Source organism: Bacillus rossius (genome assembly GCF_032445375.1).
Source record: "Bacillus rossius redtenbacheri isolate Brsri chromosome 4 unlocalized genomic scaffold, Brsri_v3 Brsri_v3_scf4_1, whole genome shotgun sequence".
NCBI lineage: Eukaryota > Metazoa > Arthropoda > Insecta > Phasmatodea > Bacillidae > Bacillus > Bacillus rossius.
This window is the reverse complement of record NW_026962010.1, coordinates 4,747,731-4,775,178: the sequence shown is the minus strand read 5'-3', so window position 1 is coordinate 4,775,178 and position 27,448 is coordinate 4,747,731. Positions and strand designations below refer to the sequence as shown.

Here is a 27,448-nt window from a genome sequence, read left to right as displayed (position 1 = left end):
TTGAGAAGTGATCGTAGCGACGCGACATGAGTTAAGTTGAGAAGTGTTCGTAACGACGAACTTCAGGCTTACTATCCTCTTGGCTCTTCGAAATCGGTGGTCGACTTTGCTGACGTCATTGTCAGAGGTATTAAAAAGAGAGTTTCTGTAGGATTCTGAAGAGGAAGATTTGCAGCGGACCGCATTCATATTTAAACTAATGATTTGTTGTGACCATTTGTGTTCATTTGGTGTTTATCTGCCACCCGAATGCTATTATTCAGGTGAAACTGCAAAACCAATATTATCGTTAATCCTGTTGTACCCGTGAACTTGCAACAGAAGGAAACGGCCTGCTTGGATGCAAACAATGGACACTTTTAAAACCTTCTCTGACTCAAATGATCGGCACTTAATCCAAGGCACGTCCTATGTAAATTAAGTTATCTTCTACAAGGTAATTTTTTTATCAGATCTAATTTTGTTGCGCGTGTTCTGTGAATGAAATTGTTTTGCTTATTATTATTATATATCAAATAAAAATCATCAAATAGATACTTACTCCAAACAATTTAGGCATGTTTCAAGATTTGATTTAAAACGAAATATTATTTTTTATTTGAAAGAAATGTAAACTAATTATGATTTCGGAGAATATGTACTGTAACTTTTCTAAGCGAAGATATTTTGCAACGTTATTGTCTTGGTACTTAAAATTAGTTGGGAAAAATATTGTTATAACCAAGTGCATGAAACAAATGACCATGTTGACATCACTCTATTGTAAAAATAATCCTTCTTAATTAAAAAAAATGTTTAGTTTGGTATCTATGTAAGTAAAACTAATTTAATAATGTAAACTCAGTGCTTTGCATTCACTGTAGCTCCACTTATATCAAGTATTTGTGTAATAGTTTTATATGAAGCTAGTTTAATTCGGCTAAAAAATTACGACAAATCAGCAAAGTAATCGTTAAAGTTAACAAAGCTTATTATAGAATTTTGAAATATATCATTAATAAATTTGTGTGCATAAAATATCTAAAGCTTTCATTTTGATTAATTAATTTTTTACGTAACATATTTCTGAAAACTTTGCGTGATATGGTTGCGTGACCTATTATCATAGAAAATTAAAAAGGTAAATTTTAAATTTGTATAAAGTTTTAAAAATGCAATTAGTACCATTACACGATAACAAATATGCAATTATTGTTAGGTAGTTTTAAACTCACGTTTATGTTAATATGAGGACCTCACGCGCAGCTCACGACTGGAACGTGGTGGTTCATAGACATTCTTCTATCCACCTCATTTCTTATTCCTCTCGCTTCTTTCAGTTGAAGGATCTGAGGAATAAAAATAAAACGAAAAACATTAATTTTATCGTTTAATTTGATTGAAAAATAGCCAATTCTCGGTACATCACAGCACCGCGAAGTGACAAGTCTGCGGAGTGGGTGATTGGCCCACTAGTTGTTTGGCAGAACAAACCATAGTTGTGTAAAAGCTGGTGCTGGTAGTTTGCGTATTAGCTTGAAAGAAACTCGTTGGGAAGAATCGTTAAAACTACATCATGTAGTGAGTTTTGTTAAGAGTAAAGTTAACAAACATCAACAAAAAAAAAAAAGAGCTTTTTAACTTTACAAAGCAAAAAAAAAAAAAATTCTGGCCAGTTGGGAAAAGGGGAGTGGGTGATCGTTCTCATTTTGACTTCAAATATTAACATGGTAAATAAATCTCTAACTTCTTGCATCCATGTTATGTACATCAATAAATTTAATGGAAATATTTCTGAAACCACTGAAACTCATTTTTTCACGCATCCAATGAGAAGCACCAGTGTTAGAGAGCAGAAGCTCGCTATAATGTAAAGTATGAGTACACGTTAAATGGGAAGAGATAGGTAAGAAAGACGCCATAATGGTTTGAACACATTTTATGCCATAAAAATATTTCTAAGAACAAATATTTAAAATGTTCCGTAGTTAAGATAGGTATCTTACTTTAATAAATATTTAAAGACCATAACGTAGTTTATTTTGATGGCATTGTTGCGGTTTTACTCTGTTAGAAATTACAGTATTATTTACGAAGTTTTCAACTAAGAATTTAACTCAAATAAACGAAGATTTCTGCATAATTTCAAATAGCTGAATATTTGTAGGAACTATGCCGTATTTCAACTTCCTATTTGTATGTACCCTCATATTGTATTTCACAATTTTTTTCTATAATTAAATACACTATAAATCAATACAGGACAGCTTCATAATTTTGTGCGGTAAACATACCGTTGTCGTTACACCAGTCAAAAAAATAACAACATAAATGTGCAGTATAAACAGTGCATTTACTTTAATCTTATAATAACATTATGGTAATTAAGAAAAACTCTTTAATTTAGAATTGTTTTATTGTTACATACAAATTTATTGTAAAAGTAAACCTAGAGTGTTTCAAAATTCCTAATACAAGTGATAAATATGTGTCATCAGATAATAAAATACATTATTTAAAAATTAACTAGGAGAAAATTATCGTGGTGCCACTCTACGCCACTAAGTTATTTATCCCACGCACGCTATTGTTGATAGCATATATATGTCTGGTATTGGTTTCTAGTGTATTGCGTTATTGGATATCATTTCAATTTTGAACTGCTTTGTGATGCACATGTTTGGCATGACAAGGCATAAATCATATCTTCCCAAGGTTTAAATGCCTTGTTATCATCAGATATTTTATAAAAATCTCCAGTCATTAAACCTTGGGATAAAATACTTGATTATTTCAAACGGGTGACAACTATCATAACAATCACTCCAATTCAAAAAAATGCCGCCTTCAATAAGTGTCTAAAGATATGTGTAGCGAGGACATTCTATCTAATCAAGACATTTTAGAGTTTTACTTATGTCAGATACTACTATCAACAGCTGAAACAACATAACATGCCACTCATTTAACGAAGTCATGGATGCAGAAATCAGACTGAAATTACAATCTGATCATTATTTGCGGTATTATGTATTTAACCAAAGACGATATATTTGTTAACGATAGTTTTTATGCCCCAGAATTTATTTATCGGTTGATATAGAAAATTTGCCGCTAAGATCACGCGATTAAAGATGTCTAAAGATAATACAATTTTTTAACAGTAAATTGCAGTTGAAGTCATAACCTAAATTGAATTCAATAGTTAATGCAGTGACTTCACAGGGAAACTATTTGTAGCAGCCATTAATTTGTTTGCTTGGCTTTAACGAAGCCAAATTTTTTGAAATAAAACAGTATAAAATTGAATGACCTGAAAATGTTTTGAAAGGTAAAAGGCGTCTATCGGTATTTTTTTCTTACCATTACTAAAACTTAAAGATTGGTTACATAATAATTCATTAAATCGTTGTTAAAGTATTAGGATCCCCGTTCAGACTCACCACCGTCAGAAAGGATACGTTTTCGCACATCTAAGTGGCTGTAACCACAATGAAATGTTAAATAAGGTGCGACGCGTTGGAAATATAAAATATTTCCGATCGGGAATCCTGTCACATACACCATTTATTAAAAAGTTATTGTTTAGAAAAAAAAATATGGTCCATCGAGATAGTTTGACTCCAGCACGGTGCATCCAGATATACCGCCACAGCGAACCACGAAAAAACGCATCTCGTTATTCGCTGATGAGGTAACGTAAATGTATGTAGTTTAAATAATTACGGTCGGGGGTATTGATCATAATAATATAAAATCGTAAACACTGTAAATAGTGTAGTGTATGAACTATTATCTGAACTCAGGTGTAGTCAGATTTAATAATAAATAAATATATAATATTAATAGTGATACTAATAGTTCTCTCTGGATAGTTATTACTTTGAATATTAATACACTGTCGAGTATAGACTCTTTGGTTATTTTGAATTTGTATCTGGGCGCCACTCTTATGTACAACTTAACTTAGTTACTAGGATAGGCTTAGTGTAGTGTGGTACATAAGAGAAAAAGGAAATAATTTCACACTCCAAATCTAGAATTGGCATGAGATTGACAACACGCAAATTAAGGTCATTAAGAAAACAAACATATACACTGTAAAATAATAACAGGGTAACATAGGATTAAACAAATAATCTTTAATCAGATAAAATATAGATAATTAATGGTTGGACCAGTGGTATACTAATATGTTTTCTTAAATAACAGGAAGTATGTTGCACACATGATAAAAAACAACAAAAGTTCATAAGTTCAAATTAATTGTGCCTGTTACTCTCAATCCAGAATCGAATTTAGTGTAAAAAAATAACCTTTTTTATCTTCGTAATTTAATTTAATTTAGTGTACCTCGGCTGAATTCAGTGTATAGATGTGGTAGAGCATCATGAGAGCTCATTTCACCTCTGGGTTAGAACTAATTAAAGTGTAGATCAGAATGGTAATTGGCTTAACAAAAACGTTTATCTCAGTAGGGCTTAAATGTGTTCAGCACAAAACTCAATGTTTATATGTCCGTGGGCAATATTAAAATACGTGTATGCAGAAACACAGTTCATTCAGGATCGCATCATGAGTCAGTATTTTACTCACGGTAATTCACTCCTAATTACACGTCATATAGGACGTGCCCTATTTAAATAACATGTAATTTATATTCAAACGACGATTGAAAACATCCTAGTAATAGGATGATCTAATTAGCTCGTAGATATTTCTGATTTTTAAGGGGATTGAAACCCAGGCTATCTAGCCAATGCCGTCGTTATTCCAAGACTTTGTTCTTAATTACAGTAATGACGCTTATCTTAAGTAACATGGCCTCTCATTGGCCGAGACACAAAGATCGTTGACTTAATTATCACATCAAAACAAAATACAGACACTTAACAATACAACTTAATATGCTAAAATGTCTTAAATTTAAAACTTTATTTTTCAACAATGAAAGTTTTGTTATGCAAATTACGTATAAAAAGTTCAATTTGCCGTTTCAGTCAATTGCTCCCTACAGGGGTCTTGCTAATTGAGGTTCAAAGTCACTTGGGATACGCCATAGAGTATGGTAGTCGTAGATATGTCCAAATACATAACAATAAAGCCTAACATAAATATAAAAAAATAATAGTAATAATTAAAAAATGTTATTTATAATAAAAATAATACACTTTCTGTGCGTGGGACAGTCATGTAACAGCACAACACGTATGCATTCTCGCAAGATTGTCCATTTTTGACGTGACAACGTCTAATAAATCAATGAACGCCGGCTGCACGTACGAAAAAGTGTCCCGTTACGCTCATTGTCCCGTTACGCTGTGTCCCGTTACACTCATTGTACGCTTGCGCCGCATCTATCTCTCTTCCACTCGATTGGAACAACCATTGATTTGACTTTTTCGAGGCACATTGAACTTGAAAGACTCCCATTCGTTTCCTACCTTTCCTATCATCGTCCTATCCTTAACAGAATAACACAGATTGGAAGAAGTTAAATAGCAAACATGTATAAAAGTTATAGTTAAAATAATCTCTTCGTTTAAGTAATAAACATATTTGAATTAATGAGTGCAAATAAAAGTAAATTTATCAATTAAATTGTAGATTTCATTTCACTCCTTCTTTGTATCCATACACAATAGTGATAATTCAGTAAAAATGATTCAATTTTATTCATAAAAGTATGCAATCATTTCATCAATGTTTTGTTATGACTAGAGACGTGCATAATTCGCGGGTTCAATGACCTCCAGGATAGACTGTACTACACTCTACACACTCAGGCAAATGCCACCTGTTCATTGGCTGCTGACTTGTGAGTCGTCTGTGATTCGACACTTCTTTGAGTGAGGGTCTCTAATTGGCCCTCATTCCTCCAGATTAACAGTGAACCAATGACAGAAGCAGCACTAAAGTATAATTATTTGAATTGTAGCATATCACGAAATGAATCCGCGAATTTTGCGGGTCTATAGTTATGACGTTGTCATGTTAAACTATCGTCCGTAAACCGACTTTACAGACAACCAATTTTTTTTTTTTTAACGTTCCGACCACGCAGTTGCTCGAGCGAGCAGCGAACACGGGACTGGAGGTCGGCCTTGTGACCGCTGCACGCGATGCCAGCTGACGGGAGAATGACTGACTATCACCCTCCCCCCCCCCCCCACTCCTATTGGTCAGTCGAGACGCGCGAGCGTTGCCATGACGCCGGGGGGGGGGGGGGGGGGGGAGGTTCGTTTCTGCCCCGCCCTCTCGAAACCCGCGCCAGAACTACAAACAATAAAATAAAGCACCAGCGAAAGCAATTAGAGAAGAGACGGAAGCCGGACAGAAATTCTACCCACGTATATAAAAGGCTTATGGGAGTATAAAGCATTTCAGTCCGAAAGAAAGAAGAAATGACAAAAAAAAAAAACAATGCTTGGAAAAAAATAACATTTCTATAACTTTCTTACCGGGCAGTTATGTGATTATTGTTTAGCTTTGTTGAAAATAATTTATATTTTTATCTTTGATATAGCGGTGGAATCCAGCTTCGAAACGTTTAATAAAGATTTATAAAAAAAAGCAAGTTTTCTTTTAAGAATTAATTTAAAAAAAAGAGAGAAAGGCGCAGTTCTGGTTCGCGTCGTAGAATTTTCGCAAAAACGTCGGGAAAAATAAAATCATAACTAATGTTTCGTATTAATGTGTATTTTAATATTATCAATCTCTTTAATACAATTGTTATGTGATCCGTAGTCGTCTGGACTGTCGCTGGCCGCTGTATGCCGATGGGCCAGCTACGTAATGTAATCGCTTTGCACCTTTCTTTCATTTCCTTTTCGACGCTGCCGTAGTTCTCGGATTCGCTCGGTACTGGAATTTTTAGGCTCTTTTAGATTCCTTTCGACGCGATCACTCTTCCGAATTGCGTTTTCTATAATTTCGAGCATATTTACGAGTATATGAGACACCTTAAATTATTTTGTAATTTTTAAATTAATGAAGTTTTTTTCATTTATATTCCGGCGAATATTTCTATTATCTTACTTTGTGTCCTGGTAAGTCTCCACAAATCCTTATAAATGACACCCGAACCAATGTCCTAGCATATCGCTTTTCCACGCTACGCCAATTTATAATTATACTCAAAGCTAATTCATAGCAATCACGCGCATGCGCCTACACTGATACAATGTCACAGCAAAACAAATACTGCGCCACAAACATTGTTGTGGGCTCAACCATTATTGACGCATTATTATACTCGTAGTTATTAGCGATTGAAATCTGATAGCACACGGAAGTTCGACCGACTATATCACGATGAATACAGCGGTTCTCACCCCCCGCAGTGCCACGAATGTATATAGTTTAATATTAGAGCCAGTGTAATAATTATAATTATATTTTAACAACCAGTGAAAGAAAATAGATCTGGGTTTATGTAAATAATATCAAGAGTAAATATAATTTAGACATATCCTCAAAGCAAAGACATTGAGCCAAGGAGGCCCCAAAATCAGTACTAAAGGTTTTTTTTAATTTTCCTTTAATTGAACTCATGTTTTTTTACGATTACCAAATTAGAAATGTAAATATTTGTCAACATCTATTAGGCAAAAGAGCAATGAGTGCTGGAGTGTCTTGATGTAAACACCAGAGCTGTAAAGTGATATATGTGCAAAATAAAAATAAAACCCTATTGAACAGAATTAATTGTCCGATCACCGAAGTTAAGCATCATCGAGCGTGGTGGGTGACCGCTCGGGAACATCACTGTAACTAGCGAAAGGACGTTTTCACGTTAAAGCCCGCAACCCTCGACAAGTGACCCTTGACCCCGTTAACGGTCAAGGCCACGGAGAACCGCAGATAACAAAGTCATCGGTAACGGAATGACAACTACGACACAATTCAAGGCTGTCGGGAAGGTGATGTTGGGACATGATGGGAAACTGAAACCATGACATATGGACCGAGATTTATAACCCCGAGTTAGAGACCGGAAAAATTCGCAGATTCATTTCATGACAGCCTGAAATTCAAATAGTTATACTTCAGTGCTGCCTCTGCTATTGGCTCACAACTCACCTGGACGACTCTGGGCCAGTGAGAAACACTCAACCGAAGCTGTATCGAATCACAGGCCGCTACGTTGGGACACCTTCACAAGACAGCAGCCAATGAGAGGGTGAGATTTGACCAAGTGTACGTACAACTATAAAGTTCATCCTAAAGGTCATTGAACCCGCGAATTTTTCCGGGCCCTACCCCGAGTCCTCCGAAATACGAATCCAGTCTCAGTTTCACTCCAAGTAAATATAGACTTAGTCCTCGGAAAGTAAATTCCCCATGAAATATTATTATTAAATCATTAACATGTCTTACATAAAAATTACAAAGACGTATTCTCTTAGCTGATGAAATGATTCTGTAAATTTTAAATGTGAAACGGATCAGAGCAGCATCCAATAAGTGAAAAAGCATTTCCCCATTTACAGCCACACAGCTCACACTTCTCCGAGTAAAACCATTAAAAGAAGGATTTCACATCTGCAAAGTCTCGCCGATTAGCTTAATAACTTGTAAATACGCTTCAATAAAGTAAAGTGCTTTTTAAAGCTTTACATCGTTAATGCTCTAGGAATTACTTCCATCAAAAACATTTTTTTAAAATACATAACACATATGTTCACTATGGTTTGCATGGATGTAAGTATATTCGCAAATAACTCTTAATTGTTATTTCACGCGTCACCCAGAATGATGGAAGCTATTTCTAATCAGTGTGATAGTAGGCTACAGCAAGGCATGAGCAATGATAGGTTTCGAGGACCAATGAGGAGCATATCAAGAATTTAATTCGCTAATAGCTCTGGTATCATCAAATTCCAAGATTTTTCCCAACTTAAGTAGTAATCAAGCAATGACTGTCGACTTCACAACGTCATTATTGAGTAATACTGGTTGCCTGCCTTCACAGCCTAGTAAGAAAAATCGAAACTAAACATTGCAGGTTATTCAAATTGAGTAATACTTTCCTTTGCCTCAAGCTATGATTGCGTAAGTTGACATAATAGTTTGATTTAGTACAGCAGTCCACGATAATTGCTTAAAGCTTAAAATATCTTTAGCTCAAGTAAATTTGGTGCTCTCTTTCCACACGAACGTTTACCCTATTTTGGGAACTTAATATCCAAGTACACATATTCCCACACCATAAAAAACACTTCAATTGGGTCATGCACGTATATATGCTAGTAATTAGGAAAATATCTTAACACCCATCAGAATGCAATAAGACATGCTTGCACCAGTGGTTTATTCTTTGTTATTGGTGACCTTTTGCAAGAGAAAATATTGCCGTATTTGACCTGGAAAATCAGGACGCGTTTGCTTCCGCACAGATTGATGTGATTCGTGTGCCCACAGGAGACATGTGAAAACTCAACCAATGACGAGACACGGACGATGCTGTACTGTTTTAACACCCAACTACTCTTGAAAACGTTTCGCGAAAATATACATGTCCCTACTAATAATCTATGCATGTGTCCACTGGGTCTTGGCTTTTATCGGTTCGCACAAACTTAACACCGTACGTTATAAAAAAATATAACCAACAATTTGAACCAAATACACTTACATAATTCTGTGTCCAACCATTACGACGCAAATATCACAAAAAAATCTTAGTAATTTAACGTCTCAAATTTGACAGTTCTCAAAAGTAGTACCAGTGGTAACAGTTTCCAAAATGTTACTTGCAAAGCAATACATGGTGTTTTTATGTACATTGACACTCATATGAAGTTGTTTACAAACATAATTGACAGAAAAAATATGTTTGTGCGTGGAGTGCTTGTGCGGCAGAAGTGAAACTTCTTGCTCTTTAGATATGGTTAGAGATATTATTATTAGCATTTTTTATTGAACAAAAGAATAATTGATAATAGTAAGGATATGGATTTGATTTCAAAGAAAAAAACACTCCAATTGAACCTAAATTACACTAATAAAGTTAATCTCTCCAGCCTTTTGACATTTCAAATCACAGTGTTCACATACCAAAAATAAATTTTACTCTTATTAAACTAACCTCTCAAATCTATAAATATTGTTTTTTTTTTTTTACATTTTCAATCACACTATTAACATAAAAAATAAAATTAAATGCAAAAATCAATAAATCTTTTCAACAAAAATAAATAAATTGTAGATACTTTAAATAAAATATAAAAAATATGATTGTACCAATCGTTAACCGTTATGAAAACTGAGGAGTAGACAAACATAAGCAGTGTTAAGAGAATTCCGTAGCATCACTGCTGCGTCATTTCTACCTCTCCCCTGTCGTATCCTCTTCCGGCCGATACAACAAGCATACAGCATGCTACGCTACGTACCTCTCTCCCCCCCTTTTTTGCTGTCTTCCCACCATTCGACCGCTAGAGCTTGCGTTGGAGTGGCGTCGCCGCTGACGCACTCTCCTCTACTGGTTCCCCCACCACGTGCCTGACTATTCCCCTCATGCGATCGGAATTTTCGTAACGCTCGGATATTATAGCCCCCCTCAGCAAAGAAGTTTCTCGTCAAAAAATTCCAGAAGGATACATAAACCGTTGGTACCTACTACTTTTTAGGACTGCAAATTTTGAGACAAGTTACATGAGACATGACTGTAGCTTTCATCGCCTACAGGCACATCAACACGCGAACAAGCTTCGCTTTGCACACACACGCCGTCATCACAGTGATTTGCGAGTCACTTGCCTGCACTTCACTCGCTTGTTCAGTCCATCCCAGATGACCCTACCCTCTCCCGTCCGGCAGACGCGCAGTCAGAAATAATATCCGCAGAGCGAGTCATACACAGAGAAAAAGGTTTGTTTGAATCAAACAAATATCTACTATATAAAAATAAGTCGGGTTTTCCTTCCTGACGCTATAACTCCAGAACGCACGAACCGATTTCCACGGTTTTGCAGTCGTTGGAAAGGTCTCAGGCTCCGTGAGGTTTACAGCAAAGAAAATTCAGGAAAAATTCAGGACAAACCAACATTTTAAGTAGATGGCGCCGGTGCGTGATACATTGTTTGACAGCTACTCATTGTTCTCTGCTCAGTTAATTTCATGTGACAAACCGGTATTGTGTTCACTGTGAAATTGTGAAAAAAAAAAGAAAAAAAAAATAAGTTATTCGTTTCCTAACATTTCAATTGGAAACCATCAAATCAACTACTCATTGTTCTCTGCTCAGTTAATTTCATGTGACATGAAGTTTTGCTATTGTAAGGAACTAAGTAGAGAGTAAGAAAAAAATAAATATCCTGACAGTTTGTTGTGTCGCCATATTTGTTTCAATTTTCAATACCCTTTTTGTATTATTACAATTTAAATTGCAGAAAAAAAATCATGTTTCATAGACACATAAATAGTGTGTGTGTCATTTCTCTATGTCCACGAGGTCTCGCCGCGTCAATTTTCTCCTTGGAGCGAACCCGTCCGCTTAATTAAATTAAATAAACATCTTTTATCGTTGAATGATTTATTTCATCTAAATCTGCTCTCATAAAGACACTAATGAATCACCAACATGTTCGATAACAAGAAATTGTGATATGGCAAAAGTTTACAAGATTGCTCTCTAATAGTTTTGGATGAATGCATGATGGCGAATAAAAAAGCAGTTGAAGCTGTGGACAGGACACTACGGGACATTAGGCGCGATGAAAGGCCAATGGGGAATGTCACACTACACTTTTCAGGAGATTTTTGGCAAACTCTACCAGTTGTAAGTCGAGGGACTAGAGCCGATGAAATCAAAGCTTCACTGAAGAATTCTTACCTCTGGCCTCAAATAAAAAAACTGCAATTAACAATTAACATGAGAGCACAGCTGGGTGGTTATTCTCATGTGCAAGAATTTTCCGTTCTATTAAAAGTTGGAGAAGGTGCCCTCCCTGAGCAACACGGTCAGGAGACGCTTCCAGAAATACTTGGCAGAGTCGTATCTTCGGAAGACGAACTCATACGTTCGGTATTCGGGGATCTGTCAAACTTACCGACATCAGGAACATACGTGGTTATGTGAACGTGCCATACTCACTCCAAGAAATGACCAAGCTGCTGCAATCAATGAAAATTTTTTAAACGAATTTAATGGGGCTGAAGTGGCTTACACATCGTTTAACAGCGTTCTTAATCAGGACGACGCCCCTAATTATCCAGTTGAGTTTTTGAGTTCTCTCGCTGCAAGTGGTCTTCCTGTTCACAAAATTGTTCTCAAAGTCGGTGTTCCAATAATGCTTCATAGGAACCTTACTCCCCCAAAATTGCGCAATGAAACCCGACTTAAAGTAACTGCTCTACAACGAAATATAATCGAAGCTGAGATTCTTACTGGATGTGGCTCAGGTGAAACTGTTTTCATACCACGCATACCGATTATCCCGAATAACTTCCCGTTCGTGTTAAAGCGCACACAGTTTCCAATAGCAGTTTGTTTAGCGATGACAGTAAATACGTCTCAGGGTCAGAGACTTAAGGCAGCTGGTGTTGACTTGAAGGTCTGATTGTTTTTCCCACGGCCAGATGTATGTGGCTTGCTAGCGGGTCAGTAATGCAGACAATCTTTACATTCTAGCTCAAGACGGGAAAACAGTAAATGTAGTTTACAAATAAATTTTATGAAGTGTCTTCCTGACATTACATTTGAAAGTAGAAACATATTTACCCAAAAATTAGGTTGTAACATATTTTTATTGCAAAGACTGAAATATGTGAACATAAGAAAACTACACTACAACTGTATCAACTGTTATGTTATAATGTTTAAATTTCTAAATGGTGCAAGATAATACAAAATTCTATGCGGAAAAAGTTGTGGGCAGCAGCTACGTTTAGTTATAGGTATAGGGCTTTGCATGCTGATTTTTCATATACTGCATGGATGCGAACATGTAAGAAAAATCTATCTATCTTACTATAATAAAACAGTACCTAGTTCTTTTTCTGTCTGTCTGTTTGTACGCGGTGTTCTACACAACTAATATACGAATTTTAATGGGTGTCTTGCGTATAACAGTCATTACTTAATTATTTGCCTTCAATGTAGTTACCTTATTTCACGTCCAGCGAAGCGGGCGGGTTCGGCTAGTTTGTTTATATATGGCGAAACAAATATTTACTTGGAGGAGCAAAATATTTTGTTAGTTTAACCAAACTCGTTAAGTAACAAAAAATGATTTGTTACACCTAACCAAATATAGGTACATCTGACTTGACAAAATCATTTTGTTGGATCAACATAATATTTCCCACTACAAAATATTCTTTTGAATTAACAAAATATATTTATTTCGCCATATAGAAACAAATATTTTGTTGAGGCAAACAAACCCTTCTCTCAGTGTAGGGACCGCAACGTATCCGAGGCTACATTAGCTACAATGTAAATGTTTTTTTGTACATGAAACATACATATTCATTTAAAACTACAAATATTAGTAAATTTGTTAAATTTACAAGGGAAAAAAACTTTATCACTACAAAATACTGTAAGCAGTAACACTGGGTTCGGATTCTTGCCCGCGCATTTTATGCCTTGTGTAGTCACATTACCTCCAATAGTTAAAAGTTATTTGTAAACAGTTCCCTGAATAGCTTTCCAGTATTAACTGCGCACTTTAATAAGAATGATAAAAAATAGAGGCTAATTGTTGAATTTTGAATATACATTCCATGGTTTAAAAAAATTATGCTTCAATGAAAAATCAATTGAAAAATAAAATTAAGCGCTAATTTTCGTAAGAAATACTCAGTTTTATCTCAAAAATAATATAAAATATATACAAAAAACCGTAGCCATGTGTTGTGCCAAACTAAATATATTTCTTGTAGTATTACAAAATATTTCTTGGCAACTGGTTTCAAAGGGTATCTTTTGTATAAAAAACAAAACATTTTTTTTCCTGAGTATGTCATAGAGAGAACTTAAGAACTAACAAAGAAAAATAAAACAAGCCCAAATCATCCGATGTCAAATGTTAATTGTACATACAGCATAGAGAATCTCGCGTGAGGAATTCAACAGAACAGTTCTTATCACAGTACAGACGAATACACTGACTGTTGCAACAAGTCAAGCAAAACTTGGACAACTTAGAGACCAACAGAGGAATACAAGAATAAAAAAAATAGTTTTTAAGAATTTTTTAAATTTTATTAATTTATACGCATTATCATGGCAAGTTTATTAGTTTTTTTATAACAATTGTGTAAAATCTTGTACTGGGCTGTACTCAAAATGACAATTTAACCATTCTGGTGTTTTGGCAGTATAAAAATCATTATTTTGAAAAATAAAAAGCCTATTTTAAATTTTACTGACGTGAAAGTGACATCAGTAAGGAGCAGATCCTCTCGGTTTGATTGACACTCGTTCAAATATTAGCGTGGCGTTTTGAGGTAACTGGAAGCAAAATTACAAGAAACCGTCTATACTAACATTTTCATCAAAATACAAGTCATTAGCTGTTTAATCCTGCACGAGCAAACAAATTTTAATTTATTTTTCTTACCTGACCAAAATTCTCACAATTTTGAGAATTTCTAAAGGTAAGGTAAAACATGCTCAAGACTTTTTTTTTTCAAATTATTATTCTGTGTAACGTAGTCCAAGGTGGCAAGTTTTATCGTCGGGACTATAGTTAAAAGTTGTTGTTTTTCCTCGTCGGATTAGATTTTTCGTTGATGAAAACACGCGGCCTCGTTCCAGGGGCGAAGGTGATGCCACCACGGAGGACGTGGTTATCTGTTCTCCGGTGCTGCGAAATGAGGCCCGGGTTACGGCGCGAGGCGCGGTTTATGGGAGTCCATCGACCCGGGGCTCAAATATTGACCTCGCCCCGTCATCGCGCTGCGCGAAATGAGGGGCCAAGGAGGGGCCGTTGTGCGGACAGCCAGGCCGCAATTACGTCTGCCCTCCGCTATATTTTTTTTATTATTATTTGCGCCCCCGCCTGAAATAACACGTCCATTACGGGCTTCGGACCCCTCACACCACGTCGTTTCCCTACCCACCTCCACACCCCTCCCCTTTTTTTCCCGTTTCTTTTCCTGTGAAGGGTCAAACTCGTTTCCCGTCGGGGTTAATATGTGCCTTGGTCGACAGCTCCGCGGCAATGTTGCCATACTTCCCCCACACGGCCACGCTGTTGCCAAGTTTCCCGGCGCGTGCAAAAATTATAACTATTAACTTTGCAAAAAACAAACAGGCGTAAATATTTTAGAAACGCTTTTTTACTTTTTACTGTAACTCTTGAAGATAAGTTACTAATATACAAACATCTGACAAGGCGTATTTTTGTACTGTGGACGTAGGATTGAGAAAACTTGTAGAACTTGCTTTTTACGGCAAAAAAGATTTGTAACTTGTGTAAAAAAATCGATTAGTCCTCGCAAAAAACAAGTAGCTATCAGGGTTTATAAGGACTACTAATTTTGTTTGATGATAATCAAACATCATTGTTGTAAACCGTCCGGCTTTCTACGGTTATGAATTTTACTGCCTTAACTTTTACCAATAATTGTAAAGTAGGGTTTAAAAATAAAATAAATTTATTATAAGAATAAATAATAGCTTGGATGGGGTAATTATTCAATAAATATATACTAAAGGAAAGAGAGGATGTACCCTTAAATTTTACGAGTTACTTTTAAAACCATTCTCTGCACAATCACCATTTTCTCAAAACATATGGAGAAACGTAAACTCATAATTCTGCATCCTTTCAGAAGAGCAAAACTGGCTTCCTTTTTGGGGTGGATCTTTTCATTATTTGGGCGGTCACGTTAAAGGTAAGTTAATGACTTGGCTTTAGGGAAAAAAATTAAACTTTACATTATAAAATAGCTACCCATTTTAATCTCATACTTATTTTCTTGTAATGAGAATAGTGTTACAATGCACGATATCATACGAGGGAATTGAGCCATTGCCTATTGGTAGCCTGCAGATTTCGCGAAAAGATTTCGAGACTAGATCAAAGTTAAAACACTATAGCATCGTCTGTATTTCGTGATTGGGTGAGTTTCTCCCAGGTACATATCGATTGTAACAACACCAATTACAGTGATTCAGTGCGGTAGCAAACGCGTCCTGAGTGGCTGGGTCAAATAAGGCAACGATTTCTCTCGTAGAAGGCCGCCAATCACAAGGAAGAAACCACATGTGCGAGTATACCTTGTTGCAGTCTAATAAGTGTTTAGATCTTTTCGCGGAAAATGCCTGCCCCTACCTATTGGTAGGTTCAGATTCGAGAAGCACAGCTTCCTCGCGACATGTGACAAGTGATCCTGATAAGGCTAGCCTAGGTCGTGTCAGGATTCGCCTGAATCTTATACTCACGTGCACTGATATTTTATTTATTTATTTACTTGGTTTGGTTTTGTGTGTCATCCTACAGCTGAAGGCCATTTACAGAATAACACGAAAAAAAAAACCACGAAAACATACATTAACAAGCAAAAATACAAAAATTGCACAAAAAAGTTAAAAATAACATACAATTTAAGATATGCATAAAGTGACAATAGACGTGACAACACAATGCACAGACTGGCACACAGATGTCAAACAGTTCTTGCAGCAGGTTTTTTTATAAATATTTTACATCCTATCTAAATTATGATATTTAAAATTTTTTTTACAAAATGAAGCAAAATTATATTTTGAGGGTTTGAATTTCTGAATTGTTTTTACAGCTTACATAAATTTATGACCAGAATACAGATATAGTTTTAATTTTATTGGAAAAAAGAAATAAAATTATACTTAACAACAGTTTTAAAATGTCTAGAGAAACAGTGGGGTTAGAGGCATGAAGAATAAATAGTGTAATGTACCACCGAAACATTATAGAGACATCTGATATTTTAGTGTGATGACTGAAACAAACACTTAAAGTAGCTTTTATTTAGTTGAGGATTTCATTGAACACTTTATATTTCATTAATTGCAATCGGAAATGTTTTTTATCTTGTTTCATTCAAGCATAATTTTCTTGAACCACGGAAGAGATTATAGAATATTCAATAATAGGACTTAATTTTGTTTCTACTCTCATTCCTTATTAATTTATTACTGTAAACACTATTTTTTTTAAATGAAATGCTTGTTTTCATGTAACTGTACAAATTTACAAATGCCTGTAAATTTACAAAAATAATTTTTTCCCATTTACAAAAATAAATTACAGTGAACTGACTGGATGTATAAGACACATTTAAATTTATACTAAATGGTATTCATGCAATATTCAGAACGTTGAAGTATGGCGAAAATGAGGTAAAGAAGTGACTAACTATGTCACAGCAAGCTATCTCCTGACAACTGCTTTCTATGCGGCACTCTCTGATGGACGCGGACGCAAATACGTAGACGCTGGAGTCTTGTGTGGAGCGGTAAGTTCACATTGAAATTAACTTTATACGGAAATACTAACAATGTATTTAACTCATACGTACAAATAATATCAAAATTTATCACGTAATATTACACTAAATATTTTGTAAATATAAATCCTTTGAAAAAAAAATTCATCTCTTAACTTAGTGCCTCTCAAAACTCTCACAAATAAAAGGATCTTGGCAGCTCCATAAAATAAATATTATTTTGAAAGAAATTAAAAAAAAAAATCTCACATAGATCTCAGTATTTTAATATATTTCAGTCTCCTTTTCAGTAGTTTACAAAAATGTTAAAAATCGCACCCAGGCAAATTATGTAAAATATATATTTGGAGAAATCAATCCAATCGAAAATTCTACAAATTTAACTGTGTTTAATTTAAAACATAAAAAAAAAACATGGAAAGGACTTACTCATGCAAACAAATTTTATATGTATTTTGTTTTGTAAAAATTTTATTTACACGACGTGGCAAAACAAAAAAAATACTAGTAAGTGATTTATTTATAAATGTGGGAAACGCAATTAGTATATAAATTTGTTCTGTATTAGAATGAGATTCAGCGGCTGCCAAGAGATTGACAGGTAAAATGCACAGTTAAATGATTTGTTAATTAATTCAAATTGTTTTTAAAGACGTTCTTCAAAATTGAGGTTAAAGATGATATCTTATATGCGTTACCCAGCTGTGAATAATCAGGAAATAAACAATTAGTCTGGCAAAAGTTTTAGTTTTTAATATTAGCCGGATATATAAGCCATTTCATGTAACGTGATGTTGCATTTGACTGGTCTTTAAAAGTAGAGTCAGAGGTAACCATTTCCCAATCATCGCTCGCGAAAGAACACAAAAAGTTTTTTTTTACGAACACTGTCAGCCACACAAAGTTGTTTAAAATCACTGTAGACAGAACAACAGTCATGGAAAGATGCGTGTACCATTGGTGCAACTTATGATAACTAATAAAATTTGAGAAGAGTTACATGAGACAGGTTTTGTATGTAACAAATCCGTCAAATATTAACAATTAAAACTTTTTCCAGGCTAATTATTCCGTGGTCACTGACTCGAAAAAAAACCGTTGATACGAAATTAGCTAAAAAAAAAACGTAAAACGCAATGCTTATGTAGTGCAACATACGTAGGAGTTGTCCTAGGTCAGGGGTCGGCAGACGACGGCTAGGGTGTCACGGCTCTGCAACCCACTGCGCTGACGCAGCACAAACAAAAACACAAACAAAATGAAGCGGCCCAATCACAAGGCATGTCTCAACCTACACTCGCGCCTACCATCGCACCGCCGCCATCTCACTCACCCAGGGACTTTTTTATTGTAATAACTAATTAATTGAAATAATTTAGGTTTTCAATTGTTTTATCAGCTGAGCTCTACTAATGACTAGAATTTTTTTTACATTCACGTGTTTTTTTCCCCTTCAGCAGCCTTTATTTTTAAGACTTAATGTTAAATTTGTGAATAAAATATTTTTAATTTAACTCTATTTTTATCATCTTAAAATTCCGTGTAGATACAGAGAAACTACACGTGGCGGCTCTTATACATAGGAGAAGCTGTTTACCCAGCATTCGGCCCATCCCACTCGAAAGTCTACTACCCCTGTCCCAGGTCCACAACAATGGCTAGAGACCGGAAAAATTCGCGGATTCATTTCACGACAGCCTGAAATTCAAATAAGTTATACCTTAGTGCTGCCTCTGCTATTGGCTCACAACTCACCTGGATGACTCTGGGCCAATGAGAAACACTCAATCGTAGCTGTATCGAATCACAGGCCGCTACGTTGGGACACCTTCACAAGACAGCAGCCAATGAGAGGGTGGCATTTGACTGAGTGTACGTAGAACTATAAATAGGGATCGGAAAAATTCGCGGGTTCAATGATCTTTAGGATGAACTTTATAGTTCTACGTACACTCGGTCAAATCTCACCCACTCTTTGGCTGCTGTCTTGTGAGACGTCCCAACGTAGCAGTCTATGATTCGACACAGCTTTGGTTGAGTGTTTCTCATTGGCTCAGAGTCATCCAGGTGAGTTGTGAGCCAATAGCAGAGGCAGCACTGAGGTATTTATATTTGTATTTTAGCCTATCGCGAAATGGATTCGCGAATTTTTCCGGTCTCTAACAATGGCTGAACATTGCAATGTCCCAGCACGACGGGCGAGGCTGGGTTTGTGTAGAGCAGTCAGCAGGTACATGGAGTGGGCAGGGGGGAGGCAGTCTGGCGCCGCCAGATAATGGCCTTCGACTGGAGCCCGGACGCCGCGCGTGATTGGCGCGCGAGCGAACCTGCCGGGCGTCGGGACGACTCACCCCCTTCCCCCACCGCGCAGGCGCAGGCGTCGCTCCACCGCAAACACCCGGACAGCGGCGTCACTCCTGGCAGTTCCTTCGGCGTCCGTCCGCCAACAATCCGAGCGATCCACAATCATCCGCACACCTGTCAAATACTGTACGATAACAACAGTTGTCGTTCAGATTTTTGTTTATTATTATTGTTTAATTAATTATTGTATTGTAATATTTTATTATTGTAATGGCATAGTTATATAATATTGTTTAATAAGTGTCAATAATCTACAGCCACGAACAATATAAACTCTAATTTCCAATTTCATCAACAATAGACATTACACCTCTTACAGCACATCATTTAAAATCTATCCTGAACTGAATTTGTTTGAAATTGTTTATGATATTTTAATATTTGATTGTTATTTATTATTAATTCATTATAATTTTCTCAATTACCTGTATCTTGCTGCGTACTTGTGTACGAAGGCCTAATGTTATGTTGTTACATCAGCCAATCATTAATCTGATTTTTGAAGTTAACAATGAGACTTTTGTACAACAGGGAGAAATTGGAGAATAGAAAAAAAAATGTCTGAGGCATCCGACGTAAGGCTTAGCCCGATGCCGACGTGTAGCAATTTTTATATATATTTTAATTAATTTATTACTGGTGGTAATTAATACTAGTGCATCCAATTCTACATGTTGCCGGGGCGTGCTGTGAGTAAATGTGGCAGGAAATATATTGTTGGTAATTAGTTATTACCATAATTAGAATGACGCTTACACCATCGACATTTTATCTACGATCAGATTCCTAAGGCCACATAATATTTAATAACTTTGTTGGAGATTTTCTTTGCAACACGAGCTGTGCGACGTGTCAGAATAATGATAATTTCGTCTATAATAGCACTGACTATTTAATATTTGAGTTAATTACGTAATTTAGCTGGAATAATAGACCAGTGGTCTGCGTGTCTAGGGATCATGCTCCCGATGAATCAACTAGCCGCGGTAAATATTTAAAGTTCACTTGAGATACAACGACATAAAATAAAACATTTAACATTTAAATTTGAGGAAATCGTTTTTGGACTATTTTTCTTTACATTCAGTTAATGAACTGTTGAATAATCTATCCCACCATAAATCCAGACGTTTGATCCAGATAAACATCACCAGGTCTGCCTTAATAACACCCAAATTAAATAAATATTATTTTTTATGTATTATCTTAACTTCTTTCCATATCAAGCTAACTGCCTTTATTAGTGTGTTTTTGTGTGTATATTTAATCTTATTATAGTGTAAGGGTATATGTATGTGTCATTTTAGTGTTCTTGTGATATTAAATGTGTTTTGTGTTTTGTGCTCCATAATCATAATAGTTTGTTATTACAGTTCTACATATTTACTTGATACATTTTCCCCAACATTTATACACTACATACTATGATCATTTATCCTCAGTTTTATTTTGTTTATGTTAAATTTATGTTAGTTGTCTCACTCATCTAGAATTTATCTCCTGGGTCTTGCAAAACTACATCACTAGCAAGTCAGTATTGATAAATAATTATAAAACCGAGGAGCCCAATAAAAATAATTACAGTAATTTCCCAAGGAGAATAAAATTATAGAGGAAAAGAATACTCAAAGTGAACAGTGTTACACTACTACAACTACCACAACAGTAGTATTATTACAAAAAAGTAGTACACAACACGCCATAGTACCTATAAATAATGCGAATAATACTAGCTACTATACTTACAATACATTCTTCCATTTTAACGCTGCTAATAGAATATAAATAGAGACCTGCGAAATTCGCGTTTTCGATGTCCTTCAGGATAGACTGCACACTCGGGCAAATAACGCATGTTCATTGGCTGTCGACTTGTAAGTCGTCTCAGCTGGTTTGTCTGTGATTCGATCCTTCTTTGGTTGAGGGTTTATAACTGGTTGAGATTCGTCCAGATGAACAGCAAGCCAATAGCAAAATTATCTAAGAGGTATATGTGCTTGAATTCTAGCCTATCACCGAATGAATCCGCGAATTTTGCAGGTCTCTAACTATAAATCTTCAATACTGGTGGAAATTTATTTTGTATGACGAACATGATAGTTTAGCACTTAATAAACCATTAAACTCAATTTTTCTTTCGCTCCGATAGTTATTAAACTATTTTAAGTTGTTAAAAAAAACAGATCAAAACTTAAGTGAATAACATTTAATGGAAGCAGCTAAACAAATGAACAAACTTAAAAAAACCTTAAAAGATGTTGAAGGTGGCCGGCAAAATATGTATCTTCCTAACATTTTGGCGGTTATCATCATCCGCCCGTCCATCGAAAGTTAAATCTTCGTAAAGGATTTTGGCGGACGGGCCGTCTGATTGGCTGCAGGTGACCTTATTGACGGCCGGAGGAGACGTATGAAAGTGAGTCCGGCTCCAGGTGGCCGCCTGGCTGGTCGAGCGATAAGGGCGATATTGGCCCTCGCAACACACACCTCACAGCCTTAACGCTCCGGGCGCAGAACTGACGTGCCGTCTTCGCGTCGGTAACACGTCTCTATTGGACGTCAAGCGGCGATCCTACAATTTAACGGTGAAATATCAAGGAAAACACTTCCCTGTACTATTTACAACACTTTGTGTAGAATTCTTTCTTACCTAAACAGGTCCTTGAAAGCATTTTTCACTGTCTTTAAAAGCACACGTTGTAGAAGAAACGACGGAACGAAACTCGCGCAGGCAAGTGCAATGCCTCTTAAATGACACCAGTAATCAAACACTATCAATAAATCTTGAGCTTTTGTAAACAGCGCGGTAACACCTGGAGGTGTGCATGTCACGCAATGCAACGACCCAGCCTACCCGGACCCACACACCGACCTTCAGAAGAAACCACTCACAACATCCACGTAGTGTCTGTTTACGAAAAGCATTAGAGGATAAGCTGAGGGCGTTTATGTTTTTTAGGATATTAAAAGGAGCCAAAAGGTAAAATTTTTGAATAATAGCTATTTAGACATGGTACGCCCGGTACAGACACCTGAAAAAACACTCAAGGGCCTTGCGTTACATCTCTACCCTTATTTCTCCGCAAACTAAAGTTATGGTTACCGCTCATGTTTGACAGTTGACCAATGCCCGACGAGAAGCACAGCCTTGCGCTTAGAGGCGATAACGTGCTTGAAGCACCAGCGAGCGTCGCTTGTATCATACAAACTCAATAACACAGACAAGTCAAGCCGCTTGCAAGAGTTGGAACTGTAGGCTTCAAGGCGAAGGTGTTTTGAGCGCGAAATGTACAATATAACGACTTTGCTAGGCGGGGTATTGCTTGAAACACACCAGTGGTTTCTGTAAACTAAAAAATATTTCAATGCATTAATCAAATATTTTCTTTTAAATAGTTTTTTTAGATCACCCACCGGTGTGACTCTGTTCATGAGCACCCCGCTGACATTTAGGGTAGTTCGGAATGATTACCTACAAACCATTCATATAATATTTTCATCCATTATCTTTAAAAGTTACATATGAAACTCATAGTTAGCTAGGCCCCTAATTGAAAAAAAAGTAATTTAATGATACTTTCATATATGCCGGATGATTCCAAAGTAAAAAATATGTTTGCTGATTGGCTGCGAACAGACATCGGTGCACAGCAAAGATGGTACACAACACAGTACATACAAGTTCGCCAACTTTATGTGCGCTATACGCGTGCTGTTTTTATGTTCATATGTAAATTTACAACTAAGCAGCTGTTGCATGTATATATAATTGTGCGTGTGTGTGTGTGTGTACAAGAATGAAACATTTTTAGAGGTAATGCTCCTATAAAATAAGTCAAGTGTAAAATTTATACGGCTATTGACTTTAAAGTATAATTGGTATTTCAGGAAAGCATCTTCGGGAATAGACAAAACCCAATAATTTTTGATAAAAAAATCAGAATATACTGCAGATGAAACAAAACAAAACGGACATAATAATCATCGACTTCTAAAAATATAATTGTCACTCTCATTCTTTTTCAATAGAAAAACATTATGATTCACTATTATAATCTTGCGTATGTTAAATTACGAATGTTTCGTAATTTTAATAGACTGATTGCTATGCCAAAAATACCCACATTCATTTTTTTACTTTTAAATTTGTTTGTTTGTGATACTAATGGGGGGGAAAAAAAAGAGGACACGGTGAGAATACAAAACAGAAAAATATCTCACGCTTTAATTCTACAAACGTTAAGTTGAGGTAATTACAGGTCACTTACGTAAAAACAATACAAGGTATGCGTTAAAAAAATAATTAATTTGATTCGTCGTATATTTTGTTAAGATGTTGCATCTTTTTTGCCATTTCAAGAGTTTTTGAGCACGCAATAAATATCAATGTAGAAGGGGAAAAAACTGAAAATTTGAAAGTAGATATTTGGCGTCTTAAATCCGCAAGATTTATTTATTTAGAATTTTTGTTTTCTTTTGGAAAGAAACAATGAACCAGAGAGCGCAAGGGAGTAAGAATTGTGTAACTCGAATCTCAAAATAATGCGGAACATGATATATTTCAAGAATACTGTTCTATTGGAAACAAGGCCCAAGAAAGATAGAAGCGAGGGTCGCAGGTTAAATTTCAGTTTCTCAGCAAGACAAATATGTAAGAACAAAGAATAACCGTGAGAGATAAAACATAATTAGTTTTTTTCAATTAATTAAAAGGCAATTGAGATATTTTAATGTAAGAAAATAAAGTAGCATGGACATTATTACGTTTGGTTATCACATGACCCATAGGAAAAATATTTTCTGTACTTGGACAAAAAATTCTTTGGAAACCAGTTTGCTAAAATATATTTTTTAACACTACAGGAACGATATTGTAAATGTTTTACAATACATGGATATGGTTATTTTTTAATGTATGAAAAAGTCTTTTCGAGATGATAATGAGTAGTATTTATTACGAAAATGGGGGGATAATCTTACATATTTATTGATGTTTCAATCAAAAATATATTTGTTTAAAGCATGGAAATGTTATCGATTATTAAACTGTTGGACTTTTATTTTGTTGAATTATGCTTATTAATGTGAGCAATGAATAATGACCATAATGGGAAGCAATTCAGAGACCGGCTTGCAAATAACTTTAACTCTTAGAGATTCCGGGACAACTCAAAGCGTAAATTTCTGGATAAGAATCATAATCTAATAGTACTGCGAATACTATTTTGTTGTGATACAGCAATGTACAAATATATGTAATTTTACAGTATTCCATTTACAGTGCATAATGTAAAAATATTTTGGAAAAAATAATATATATATATATATATTTTTCATCTGCTGGGTCTCTGCTCTTGCGTTGGTGTTCGTCTAGACGGGTTCCTGACGCAATGCATCCAGAAGTGTTCAATTGATCGCGGCCCAACTGAACTCGCTCGGATGTGAGTGGTTTGTGGGCGGGCCTTTGCGGTAGTGTCCAGGCCTGAAATAGTACCCACCTCTGCCCCCCCCCCCCCCCCGCACTCGCGCACACTTGTTCGACGACTTGGCACAAGACATCAGAGACTTTGTGGCCCCAGTGTTTGACGTCTATTTCCGACCCGTGGAAGCAGTTAAGTGTGTGGGTGGGCTGCATGGCAACGCCTTCACGCTGTTTCACGAAGCGTCTCCTCCCCCCCCCCCCCCCCCCCAACTCATCGTTTTACGCACAATAAACTTTCCTTTTATATTTTTACTATCTAAATACCGGCATGCTTCGCACTGCCTCAATCAGTATATATATATATATATATATATATATATATATATATTTGTAATTTTTTGTGAAGAAGGTACATTTATACAAATTATCTCTCTATCTCTCTCTCTAATTCTCTGTCTCTATAGTATTTGAGAAAATGAGTAAAGTGGTTGCATTTTTGTTCGTTGGTGCTGCTATCTCTAGTTTTTTTCTTTCCGTAGCAATTGTATCGAAGGTTACGAAACGTCCGCATGAATGGCGTTAAAACTAGTTTATAGCCTCGCGCAAGGTACAGTTTTTTAAATGGTTGCCGATTTGTTACCTTACTGGGATTCGGTTTGGACACGTCCTGGAATACAGCCCGCAAGGTAGGTTATTGTTGTATCCGAACAAAGCAGTGCCTATTCTCTATCTTGCCCGAACGTTTTGGAATCATGCCCTATGTGATGCTTCTTTTAATATCTTAGTGTGTGATCACTGCCTTAACAATGAAACATCTTCGATGTTCAACGATGAAAATTGTTATGGAATAGAAACTGCTGTAACTATGTAATATGTAGAGACCGGAAAAATTCGCGGGCTCAATGACTTCCAGGATAGACTCCACTATCCTCTACACACTCGGGCAAATGCCAACTGTTCATTGGCTGTTGACTTGTGAGTCGTCTCGACTGGGCAGCCTGTGATTCGACACTTCTATGAGTGAGGGTCTCTAATTGGCCCTCAATACTCCAATGGCAGAAGCAGCACTAAGGTATAATTATTTGAATTGTAGCATTTCACGAATTGAATCCGCGAATTTTTCAGGTCTCTACTAATATGGTATCTTTCGGTTCCTGCACCAGCGAAAAAAAAAAACTTATAGTCTTCGACCGTACATGGTACGTGTAGATCGACTAGATTCAAGCAAGTTGGGCAAAAGAACTTTCTTAAATTAATGCCCTATATAGCGCGAAATTATCCCGGTCGTTCACGGCTGGCAACAGTGTGACTGGACCTGAATGTCCTTCATTTGCTGTCATCTTGCCCGGTGGTTAAACGCCTGTTAGGCCTACTTGCGTGAAACAGCTAGACCTAACAACCAACACAGCTTATAAGTACCTTTGAATATATATACTGTATAGAAGTCGCGAGTGGATAGGATTTACTCTACGTTTTTCAGAAGCTTATGATGAGCAGCTTGGGAACTTCACCGCTGCAGTGCGCTGCCGTAACGCCCTGTATCGTCTTAGTTGTTATTTACACGTTAGAGCGCAGCGCTGTCGCCCGCTGTCATTCCCCGCTCCCCTCATCCATCATTCACTGCAGCTCAACGTCGTTCAACGGGAGGGGGAAGGGGTGTTTGAAGAGTTCGAGACTTGTCCGCTAGGGACCACCACAAGTCGATGCCCTAGAGATGGTGGCGATTGCGGCGGTGAATTAACCAACTACCTCAAAACCGTATTAGAAATTTTATCCTGGGCTGGCGACTTCTATACAGTATATATATTCAAAGATAAGTACACAACGGGAAAATATGTGGGCTAAGTTTCCTGTCTATACTTGGAGACCCTGACGCGTGCCACGATAGGTTTTTACATCTTAACCTCTAATTGAAACTAGTCCGCCATTTATTCACGAATCACTTTCAAACAAAAACTGCATTGTGCGTTGCATATAGACAAAAATAGTTTCTTTAAGAAAACTAAATTATGAAATAAATATCTTATGTTTCTATTTCAGAGTTTCAAACATTTAAAACTAAAAAAAAAAAAAACTCTCATAAACACAAACATACAAAAAATATGTTCATACCTTTTTTATTTTACAGACACGATTTCTGCTTGCAGGCGTTTACTGTAAAACATTATTGAATTGTGAAAAAACAGTCGTTTATTATCATTTAAAACCATATCCTAGTGCTTGGATGGGGCTCCA

General features: G+C 36.2%; 1 protein-coding gene across 11 annotated transcripts in view; it reads right to left on the bottom strand.

Annotated features, from left to right (window-relative positions):
• LOC134541618 (somatostatin receptor type 5-like) overlaps positions 1-27,448 on the bottom strand; it is a 719,278-nt gene that overhangs the window by 64,937 nt on the left and 626,893 nt on the right. For 5 of the 11 annotated variants that reach the window (XM_063385165.1, XM_063385168.1, XM_063385170.1 and 2 more), the window contains 2 exons: positions 19,779-19,905; positions 1,215-1,328 (listed from right to left, as the gene is read on the bottom strand). The exons of 1 other annotated variant lie outside the window; for it this stretch is intronic. The gene's annotated coding sequence lies outside the window, so the exon portion shown is untranslated. The remainder of the gene's footprint in view (positions 1-1,214; positions 1,329-19,778; positions 19,906-27,448) is intronic. 5 more of the 11 variants (XM_063385166.1, XM_063385172.1, XM_063385169.1 and 2 more) reach the window with 2 other exon arrangements.